The sequence below is a fragment of the Miniopterus natalensis genome, chromosome 5 (genome assembly GCF_054644295.1).
Source record: "Miniopterus natalensis isolate mMinNat1 chromosome 5, mMinNat1.hap1, whole genome shotgun sequence".
In the NCBI taxonomy this organism is placed as follows: domain Eukaryota; kingdom Metazoa; phylum Chordata; class Mammalia; order Chiroptera; family Miniopteridae; genus Miniopterus; species Miniopterus natalensis.
The window spans coordinates 30,977,721-30,989,912 of NC_142085.1; positions in this window are offsets into that span (position 1 = coordinate 30,977,721).

The window sequence follows — 12,192 nt, forward strand, 5'->3', positions numbered from 1 at the left end:
TATATAGTTGAATATACATTATAATTCCAACAAATTAGGAGAATTGCATATTATTTGACAATGATCTATTTCCTCTGTATTTGTTACAAAAACTCTGTTCTTATATGCCTCTTCCTCAAATCAGGAATTAACTTGGGTGACTGACTTTCAAGTGTCTTCTATAAAAAGCCAAATGGAGGAGTCATAATAGCTTTGTGCTAATGGTTCCCTATAACACATTTTTCAAGTTTCACTTCAGGAAAAATTCTGCACTCAATATCCTCCTTGCAACCCAACGTTAATTAGTTAGGATTTGCTATTGTACAAGTTGGTGATTTACATCCCTTGTATTTTTAATGTTTGATTTAGATATTCAACCTTGGTGGCCCTTGTAGAGTCTTTAGTTTTGTATCTTCTATTTTATTTCATTTTTATTCTAACTGATTTCTTTTTGTCTTTTTTCTTGGTTTACTTTATTTTTAAGTACTCTTAGGCAGGAATATATGAAATACAGAATGTACTCATACTTTAATTGTGCATGCTGGGCAATTTTTCTTCCTTTTTAGAATTTCATAAGTCCTCCAAACAAGGCTGAAAGCCCCACACCTAAACAAAAGCTCTTGGTTTTCTGCCTAATTTTAAGTTAAAATGATTTACTTCAACTGCAATACCCCCATCTCTAAATATAGCTCAGGAGTGCTAAAGAAAAATAGCTATTTTTGTACATTCAGAACTACTATTTTAGTACTGAAAAACAGGGAATGACAATATCAATTTACACAATCATTTTATGCTACTAAATCTATCCAGTCACTTACAGCCCCCAGGACTTAAGTGCATAAGCATATCTACAGAAATCTAGGTAAATGCATATATTTCCTCTAACAAAGTATTCTTAAACTTGGTTTCCAATCACTAAAATGCTTAATGGATATGTGTGTGGACGCAAAAGCAAATTTAAAGTTACACATATAATAATTATGCTCTTTATATGGTATATTTACTATATAAAAAGGACCTGACTTGCTATTTTGATACTTATAAAACTATAGGTTTCTAATCTTTTAAGGAGAAAAATTCCTGAAATCTAGAATTTTCTCTTATTTATTGAGAATCTTAATGTATGGCAAGTTTCATATAAGTAAAAGGTGGAGAATGGTGAAATGCTCTGTGTAATTTAATATGGGCAGAATATTTTATTTTTAGTAGAAGAGTTAGATGTATTTTATTGTTTGCTTTTTTGGTTTGTGGAAGGCTTGGGCTGAAGTCATGTGTATCTACAACACATTTTTTAAATTTCCACATGAGAATTCTCTACTGTTTCATTTAAGAAATTTAGCTTTTAGCATCATATCTTCTATTGCAAATTTGATTGTTTACATCTTCAAGTTGTTAAAACATTTTGATTTATATGTTCTGCTTTCCTTGACCCACATTAAACTTTTTTATGTTGACTTCTACCATATTAATTTCATCTGATTTTTTTCTTAATTTAAAACAAATTTTAATGTTTATATTTTTATGTAAAATGCACAGCCAAATGCACCACTAATAAGGTCCCAACTGTATGAGTCTTAATACATAAACCAGTGTGATCAGCACCTCAACAAAGATATTAAACAATAACAACACTTCTGAAAGTTTTCTTTGGCAGTCAGCCCCACTCAGCGAAAGCAACCAACCACTGTTCTGAATTCTCTCTCTGTGCATTAATTTTGCTAACTTTAGAGCTTAATATAAATGGAATTATACAGTGTCTACTCTTTTGTTTCTCACCTATTTCTCTCAATATAGTGTGTTTAAGGCCTATCCATACTGGGGAGTGTATCTGTAGTTCATTCTTTTATAATTTGTGCAGAATTCCAGTGTACAAATATACGATAATTTGTTTATCCTTCTGTTCATCGATTTTGGGGTGTTTTTCAGTTTGGGCCATTTGTATGCCTTTTTTAGAGAAATGTTTGCTCAGGTCCGCTGCCCATTTTTTAAATTGGATTGCCTGTTGTTGAGTTGTATGAGTTCTTTATATATTTTGGATATTAACCCTTTTGTCAGAGCCATTGTTTGTAAATATCTTCCCCTGTTTGGTTGGTTGTTTTTTTTTGTTTTTTTGATGGTTTCTTTTATGTGCAGAAGCTTTTTAGTTTGATATAGTCCCATTCATTTATTTTTGCCTTTACTTCCCTTGCCTTTGGGGTCAAATTTAAAATATCTTCTCTAAGACAAGGGTCTATAAGTTTAGTACCTATGTTTTCTTCTATGTAACTTGTTTCAGGTCTTATATTTAGGTCTTTGATCCATTTTGAGTTAATTTTTATATATGGTGACAAGTTGCAGTCTAGTTTCATTCTTTTGCATGTGACTTTCCAATTTTCCAGCACCATTTATTGAAGAGGCTTTTTTTTCTCCATGATGTTTTTAACTCCTTTGCCAAAAATTATTTGCAACATACATGTGGGTTTTTTCTGGGCTCTCAGTTCTGTTCCATCGGTCTGTGTGTCTGTTTTTCTGCCAATATCATGCTATTTAGCTTGTTATCACTTTGTAGTCTAATTTGAAGTCAGGGAGTGTGATACCTCCAGCTTTGTTCTTTTTCTCAGGATTGATTTGGCTATTCGGGGTCTTTTGTGGTTCCATACAAATCTGATAATTTTTTTGGTTTTATTTCTTTAAAAAATGACATTGGGATTTTGAAGGAGATTGCATTAAATTTGTATATAGCTTTGGATAATATGGCCATTTTAACTATGCCATGTCTTCCCATCCATGAATATAGAACATCTTTCCATTTCATTATGTCTTCTTCAATTTCTATAATAATGTCTTGTAGTTTTCAGTGAAATAGGTCCTTCGCATCCTTCATTAAGTTTATTGCTAGGTGTTTTGTTCTTTTTGATGCAGTTGCAAAAGGGATTTTTTTTCATTTCTTTTTCTTAGATTTCATTGTTAGTATATAGGAATGCAGAGGATTTTTATACATTGATTTTTGTATTCTGCAATACTGTATTTGTTTATGATTTCTAATAGTTTTTCAGTGGAGTCGTTAGAATTTTCTACAGAAAGAATGACATCTGCAAAAGTGACAGTTTTACTTCCTTATTGCCAATTTGCCTTTTATTTCTTTCTCTTGCCTGATTGCTCTGGATACATAGGACTTCCAGTATTATGTTGAATAACTGGTAAGAGTGGGCATCCTTGTTTTGTTCCTGATCTTAGAGAAAAACACTTTTTCACCACTGATTATGATATTAGTTGAGGGTTTGTAATATATAGCCTTTATTGTGTTATTAAAGTTTTATAAATATTTGTGAAAAGTAATTTTGAGAATATTTCTTTTCTTGAGTTAATAACTAATCCAAACTTGGGTTAATAATACCTAAGAGTGGGATAGGTGTATGATTACCTTTATAAGAAACTGCCAAATTGTTCCAAAGGGGTTTATCCTCTTACCTTCTCACAGCATTGTGTGAAAGCCCCAAGTGATGCACATGTTCACCCATAGTTGGTACAGCCAGTCGTTTTAATTGCACTCAGTCTCATGAATCTATAGTTTTATGTCATCATGGTTTTAATTTGAATATCCTTTTTTAAAAAAATATATCTTTATTGATTTCAGAGAGAGGAAACGAGAGGAAGAGAGAGAGATAGAAACATCAATGATGAGAGAGTCATTGATCGGTTGCCTCCTGCACGCCCCCAACTGGGGATCAAGCCCGCAACCTGGGCATGTGCCCTGACCAGGAATCGAACCCTGATTGCCTGGATCCTAGGTTGACACTCAACCGCTGAGCCATGACCGGCTGGGCTTAATTTGAATATCCTTGATGACTAATGTTATCAAGCATCTTTTTATATGCTTATGGATCAGTTGAATATCTTCTCTTATAAAGTGTATACTTTTTTGACCATTATTTGTATCTTTAGGATAAAAAGTTGTTTGTCAAATATATATACTAGAAATGCATATATATATGTACATATATATAATATGCTGCTTTTTTTATTCTCATAACTATGTCTTTCAAAAATCAAAGAATATTCAGCATGAATAGATTGAATTTTATATCACTTTGCTTCTCTATTCTGTTATTGTGATAAGTTTATTTAGTTTGTCTTGAAATGTTACATAAACTGTGCATTCTTGGGATGAACTCCACTAAATTTGTACATAATTTGCAGTTGCTTTATCAATGTGTCTATTTGACTAGGCCCCATCTCTAATTTTTCAGTCAAACAATAACCTAGGAGTTGCTATGAATGTATTTTACAAATAAAATTAATTATCAGTTGATATTAAATGTAAGGAAGATTATGTTGGAAACAATGTTCTCTTGGTGGTCCTGACTGCCTCTATTAGAAGGCTTAAACTCAGAGCTGAGGTTTCCTCTGGTAAGAAAAGAAATTCTGAGCATGCAGCTTCAGCCTATGCCCATGGAGTTACATTCTGCTCATGATCTTCCCTTCCTGACTGCTGTATGAATTTCACACTTACTTAGCCAGCTACCACAAATCATGTAAGCCAATTATTTTAAATAGTATCTATCTATCATCCATCATTTATCATCTATCTATCATCTATCATCTATATCTGTCACCTATCTATCATCATCATCTATCATCTATCTATTATCTATCTATCTATCATCTATCTATCTATCTATCTATCTATCTATCTATCTATCTATCATCTATCTATCTATCTATCTATCATCTATCATCTACCTATCTACCTATCTATCTATCTATCTATCTATCTATCTATCTATCTATCTATCTATCTATCATCTATCTATCATCATCTATCTATCTATATCTATCATCCATCTATCTACCATCTATCATCTATCTAATCTGCTACTGGTTCTTTTTCTCTGGTTCAACTCTAATTGTTACAAATATATACTTTATATATTGCTAATTGAAAGTGCTAACATCTTGTACTGGATTTTTGCATCTATGTTCATGAGAGATTGATCCATAATTTGCTTTTTGTAGATTAACTTTGTCAAGATTTAGTATAAGGGTTATGCTGCCCTCATAATTTCTAAAGAGGTGTTATATAATTGGTCCTATTTATCCCTTAAACATTTCATAGTATTCACCAGTAAAATCATTTGATTTTGGAGTTTTCTTTATAGAAAATGGTTATGACAAATTTAAAGGCTTTATTAGATACAGACAAGGCTTTTCTAATTTTTTGTTTGTTTGTTCACCCTTGTATAACTTTTGATAAGTTGGTTGTTGCAGTGAATTTGTCTATCTTACCAAAATTGTTGCATGTATTGGCATAAAATTGTTCATATAACCTTATTATTGCTGTAATGTCTGTAGGATCTGTAGCAATGTGTGTCTTTTATTTCTGATTTAACTCAGTAATCAATTTGGCAATTTTTATAATTTTCAAAGAATCTCGTTTTAGCTTTAATAATTTTCTTTATTGTTTTTTTAATTGATTTCTTCTCTTATTTATATTATGTCATTTTTTAAATTTGTTCTTCTAATTTTTTTTGGTGTACTCTTGCATCACTTGACCTAGAACTTTTTTCTGATATAGTTAAAGCTACAGTGTTTTCTTAAGCACTGCTTTAGCCACCTTCACAAATTGTGATGTTTTTAGTTTAAAATATCTTATCATTTCCTATGATTTCTTCTTTAATCCACAAAATACATTTAAAAAAAAACAAAAAGGTATCCACAATTGCTAGATGGAGTAGTCTATAAATATTAATTAGGTAAAGTTTGAGAATATTGTCCAAATTTGTTCTATTATTACTGAGTTTTCTTCTTGTTGTTTTTTGAATTTCTCAGGGAGAAGTTTGAAACTTTGCCACTATAATTGTAGATTTCTTAATGTCTATTTCTATCAATATTTGTTTCATTAGGAAATTCTGTTACTAGCTTCATACAACCTTATAATTTTATAACTTTATGTATGATAAACTACCTTTTTTATTACCTTTATAGATGTCCCTCTTTATATCTGATAGTACTTCTTGCCTCAAAGGCTATTTTATTTGATATTAACATAGCTATCCAGCTATCTTATCCTTATTTATGTTTGCATAGTATACCTTGTTTATATTTTGGTTTTTTTGCTTTCAACCTATATTTGCCTTTATATTTAATGTGGATTTCTTGTGGATAGCATATAGTTTGGTCTTGCTTTTCTATCCTATCTGATAAAACACTTACTAATTAAAGTTTTTAGCCCATTTACTTTAATAATTTAACATGCTTGGCACAAATACAATAATTTATAATAATATATTTAATTTTCTCACTTTATGATTTAACTATATTTCTTTATATTCCCTTTTTTAGTTTGGTTGTTCAAACACAGGTCTCTCTATCCATTTTAATACTGGGCATTGAAGAATCTAATATTTTTGTTAAACATTAATTCTCATATCATTCAGAAAAATCAAATATTTTACAGAACATCTTTAATTACTATTTTTAATTACTATTTTTCTTCAACTAATTTATATTTGAAGATATAAGAACACAGGAGGCAAAGAAACAAAATATACACTCTAAAGACAAAGCAACAGGGAGTTTTATATGCAGCTCTCTATGGCTAATATCCAGGAGAAAACAAGAAATTCTGCTACTAACTTATAAATGATTAAACAAGAGTTAAATTAATCAAACTTCATGTTGGCCTTATTCAGAACAAAATAAGTATTCTACCATCTTTGTTCCAATTGGTTATTTTCATGTTGTTTCTACTGCTAAATCTGGATTCTTATGAAAAGAGTGAATATCTTTCTCCCCTGTGTCTCCCCTCAATAGGATACACAAAGCACCTTGTTGGTGCTCAACACATTATTTGTTGAATTAATAAAGTAGAAAATTCAGTTTTTTATGATCCACATCTCCAAGCTTAGGCAGGAAAATGAAAACAATTTTATTTTGCAGCTTTTCGCCCCTGAATAGTAAAGGATTTGTGGTTCCTCTTATCTTTTGTGCAAATAGTGACCCAGTTCACATAAATTCATTACCACCTTGCTATGGGGGCACCGATATCTCCAAAAACATTTTACATTTTATGAGGCTTTATGGTATAAAGCATTTTGCATATATTATTGTATTAAATATTCATAACATTGTAGAATCATTTCTGTTAAGAAGAAATGTTAAAAAGTTGAAAGCAAGATAGAAAGATTGCTAGATGTGCTTTCGATGTCACACTGGAGCATTGTTTAATAGTTTCACTCAAGAATTATTGAAATCTCTAGTATAATGAACCTTTTTTGATATGCTCTCTATTACTGATCAGACGCCAAACTCTCTGATGTTATATGTTACCTTGGAGATTTTGTCTGATAGAGATTCAAGTAATTTATGTCTCATTGAAATTATAACCAAAGATTATGGTTTTATTGCCCTTTAGGATGTTATCCAGGATTGTATATAATCTAGAAGTCCAACATTTTTTGTTCAGTGCATATCAATGCTCGGTTCCTCAAATGTCACTCTACTTTCCTAATTAAGTTCAATAAATCTATGACATATACTTATTATTCATTTGTATAATGCCCCTGTTTTCACTCTTCTTAAAAAGTTATTGTATATCACCATGCTTATTCTCTATTAACTTCTTTGAATTGATCACAAAGAATGTAATCCAGAACTATTATATACAAAAATAAAAAGGGATCATATAGTAGTCAGTTGAATCAGCCTGTCCTAATTGTTTCTTCTTGGAGGACAACTACTCACAGGTCACAGTGTCCTCTAAAAACTAAAAATGTGCCCGGCCGGGCGTGGCTCAGCAGTTGAGCCTTGACCTATTATCCAGGCGATGGGGGTTCGATTCCCGGTCAGGGCACATGCCCGGGTTGTGGGCTCGATCAATGACTCTCTTATCATTGATGTTTCTATCTATCTCTCTCCCTCTCCTTTTCTCTCTCTGAAATCAATAAAGATATATTTTTTAAAAATTTTAAAAAAACAAAAAACTAAAAATGTAACTCCCCAGCACTTTCCTATGGGAAATGCATAAACAGCACGAGATTCTAATAACCATAAGAGCAGTGGGGAGGGAAATGCACAATGCCAACCATACAGAGCCATCATTTTATCTTTCCTCTACAAATTTAAGATGGAACATAAATGATGCCTGCATTTGATGCCTCCATCTTTATCGTCAAGATAAAGATGAAGAAATGACTGTCTATTTATTAAATACAGACATGAATAATTTAATAATCATCAAATGAAAAACAATCCAACTATGGTGAGAACAAGGTGATCTCAAGTAGAAACTCGTTTGTGATTTCAGCTATTGTCTTTTTACATTGAGGTATAATTGACACATAACATTATATTAGGTTTGGATGTATAGCATAATGATTATATATTCATGTATATTTTAAAATGACCACTACAATAAGTCTAGTTAACACCCACTACCACACAGAGCTACAGAATATTTTTCTTGTGAAGAGAACTTTTAATTTTTGCTTCCTTAGCAAGTTTCAAATATGCAATACAGTATTATTTATAGTCACCATATAGTACATTACATCCCCATGACTTATTTATTTTGTAGCTAGAAGTTTGTACTGTTTGACCCCTTCCATCCATCTCACCTACCCCAAGCCCCTGCCTCTGGGCAACCACCAATCTGTTCTTTGTATCTATGAGCTTTTTTTTTTTAGACTACAAATATTACTATTATTACTTAGAGAAATCCACTGAAATCTGTGTCATTACTCTTCTGCAGGCAATGCATCATTGTTCTGGCGCTAGTTTCAAGAGTTACTCTTTACCTTTAGTTTTCAGCAAGCACTCTTTAATTTTAGTTTTACATTTTAGTTTTTCACTTTTTACTTATCCTTCTTTCAGTTTGTTCAGATTCCAGAAAATGTAAATTTATATATATTTTTTTACCAACTTTGGAAAAATTTTAACCATTATTTCTTCAAATAAATTTATCTTTCTCTTATACTTTTTGGATTCAAATTATATACATATTATACTATCTAATAGCATTCTACCCTTCGCAAAGGCTGTATTTATTTTTTTGTCAGTTTTTTAGGTTGGATAGCTTCAATTGACCTTCTTCCATTTTATTAACTCTTTTCTGTCATGTTCAATCCTAAATTAAGCCCTTGCCATTGGTTTTTTATTTTTTATTTTCCACTTAGTTCTACATTATAGTTTCTATTTCTTCACTGAAATACTCGTCCAATTAATAATTATGACCATGTTTCTCTTTAAATCCTTAAGCAAATGCATTATATATACCTGGTTAACTTCTCATCCTAACATTTGTCATCCCTTGATCTATTTCCTTAACTGTTTTCTGTTTGTTTTTGTTTTTAACAATGGATCACATTTTTCTGCTCCTTCATCTGTCTAGTAACTTTTTTTTTTTGATTGGCCCTTGGAAATTGTACATTATAGAGATCTGAGGCTCTGAAGTGTATTTTTTGTCTTTTAAGAGGGAGTTAAATTACTGTTTTTTCAACTTTAAAGTTTTCACATCATACTTTTTTTTAAGGTAGCCTGTAGAAAGCACAAAGTATTAATAAGTCTCTCTTACTCGGCAGGACTCAAACACCAAACTCTGTTTTCATTATAATAGGCAGCAGCAAAAAGCTCTCCTCAGTTTTTGAGCCTTCCAGGTACTATATTTTACAGGGTACCCTGTAGTCTCCTCTTTTCAGGTGAAGTTCCATAGTCCACCAAGATTAGAACATAGCTTATGTGCAGACATTGGGACTCTCCAAACTGCACATTTCCTTTTAAACTCCCTTCCCTTCTTAGTGTGTAGATACCTTACAGCCCTGTACTCTATCCTCTGATACCTTCATCCAACAGTAGTTTTCATTTCTATTTATGTTCTAGTATACCTCCACTTTTCCAGTAGACTTGAGAATATTCTCTAGGAAAAGACAATTAAGGTAATTCCTCACCTAGTGTGCAACCCTTCTTTCAAGAGTCGAATTGCTCAGTTTCTACCTGCTTTTGTTTATTCATCAGTGCCTTTGAACAATTAGAGGATTTTTACTTTCTCAAGTGTTTAAAGCTGTTTATTCTATGTTCTTGTTGTGTGAAGTACAACCTTTCTGTTTGGTTTGGTTCATTTTCATTTAATTCATGTAGTAATGGAAGAAAGTAGTAATGGAATGGGCTGAGTAGCAAAAAAGTTCTTATAGAGCAATAATAATTAATTCTTGGTTGTGGCATATAGGATGTGACCCTTTATTTTCAACCCCAATTTCCTTGGTATAGTCTATTATACTTCTAAGAATTCACACATGTGTAAATAAAGATTTTGAACTTTGTGCTTGGATCAATGCAATGCAGAGGCAAGTAAGCCCAGAAAGATGTTAGTTACCACCTCCACCCAAGTTTTTGCTGAAATCATTGAAAAGGATTTGGACTTGCATAAATGTTTGCAGTGAAGATTCAATGCAATTTTACATAATATTATAGGGCAGAAAGTGCAGGATGACATTTTAATTTTATATATTGCACAATACCCAGGTAGGCAGGCGGTCAGGTTACCCAGGTTAAATTTTTTTTACTATCATGACAACAGCCTGGGTGTCGAACTCTAATCTCTCAAATAAAAGCAAGACAAGCCCTCAGTATTATAGGAACTAACAAACTGCAACTTGTGTAATTGGGCTGCATGTGCCAATATTTATATTAATGATCACAAACCACCCGTCCAAAAGATTCATTTATTAGCTGCACGGCAGTATTATTTGCTACTAAAATATCCTAAAGAGACCTTGTGGATGTAACTCAGGTTTTCATAAATAAGACAATGCAAGCAATTGTGCAATGGTATTATGGACAAAACAATAAATTAACACTTGCTCTAAAAATTAGAGTCATAGAAGTCAACCTTTCCTTAATATTTGCTAGAGAATTACAGAAACTTCCCCAAGTGCTTTTGAATTGCTTCATAAGATGCAAAGCTTATATATGATGGAGATTATTAGCTCCACTTAAAGGTGTTTCTCCTGGAGTGAATTGTCTTTCTTCCTGAGTAGGAAAATAAGTTAGGCTTCTAAAAATGTAAAACAAACAACTTCTTGCTACTTCATGTCTAATAGCCTAAACATTTGCCTTTTTCTTACAGTACAATATGCAGAACAGAATAGCGATTAAGAGTATAGATTCAGGCCCAGCCAGGCATGGCTCAGAGGTTGAGCGTTGACTTAGGATCCAGGCGATCAGGGTTCGATTCCCGGTCAGGACACATGCCCAGGTTGCAGGCTCGCAGCCGATCAACGACTCTCTCATCATTGATGTTTCTCTCCCTCTCTCTACTCTCCTTTCCACTCTCTGAAATCAATAAAGATATATTTTAAAAAAAGAAAAAAGAGTATAGATTCAGGAGCTAGACTCCATGGGCTTAAACTGCTTCTTAGTAGTCTGAGTTTAGGCAAAACTTACTCTCTCTGTGCCTGAGTTTCCTATCTGTAAAATGGTAAATACATTAGTATCTATATCATAAGGTTGAAGTGAGGATTAAATGATTTAATAAATGCAAATTATTTGGAATGATCGCCAGCACATACAAAGTACTATGCAAGTAGAGGTCACCCTTGAACAACAGGGCTTTGAACTGTGTAGGTCCACTTACCCAGGCAGTACAAAGCCCTGCTGTGCAAGAGTCCACTGTATTTTCAACACACAGTTAGGAATCTGCAGATAAGGAGGGCCAACTGTAATTATACCCAGATTTTTTAATTTGCAAGAGTTGGTACACCTGCGCCATGTTGTTCAAATAGTAACTGATTTTACTTTACCGTCTTCTAAGGATTTAGAAAGTCATGAGACAACTGAAAGTGTCATGTCATTTTAAGTATTCATCCATCTAGAGTCTTTAAGCTCTATTTAATAGTAAATTAATAGTAAATATTTTCATGGTTTCTCAAAAGGTCATCTTTGCTGAGGAAATAGAGGTTTCATACATTTACTTTTTCAGTCAATATTTGTTGATTGCCTACTCTTAGGCAAAATGGACCCCAAATGTCTACCTCATAGAGTTGACAATCTAATAGGAATCCAGTAAATAAATACAAGTAACTTATACAGTGATGTGTACTAAGAAATGAAAAAAAGAGAGAGAGAGAAATGCTATAGGAAGTGTTAGGAATGAGAGTAATTGTCACTTTAAATAGCCAGGTTGATGAAGAAATATCTATTTTTCTAGTGATTTTATGTCATTTGTCCCCCATTCTGCTT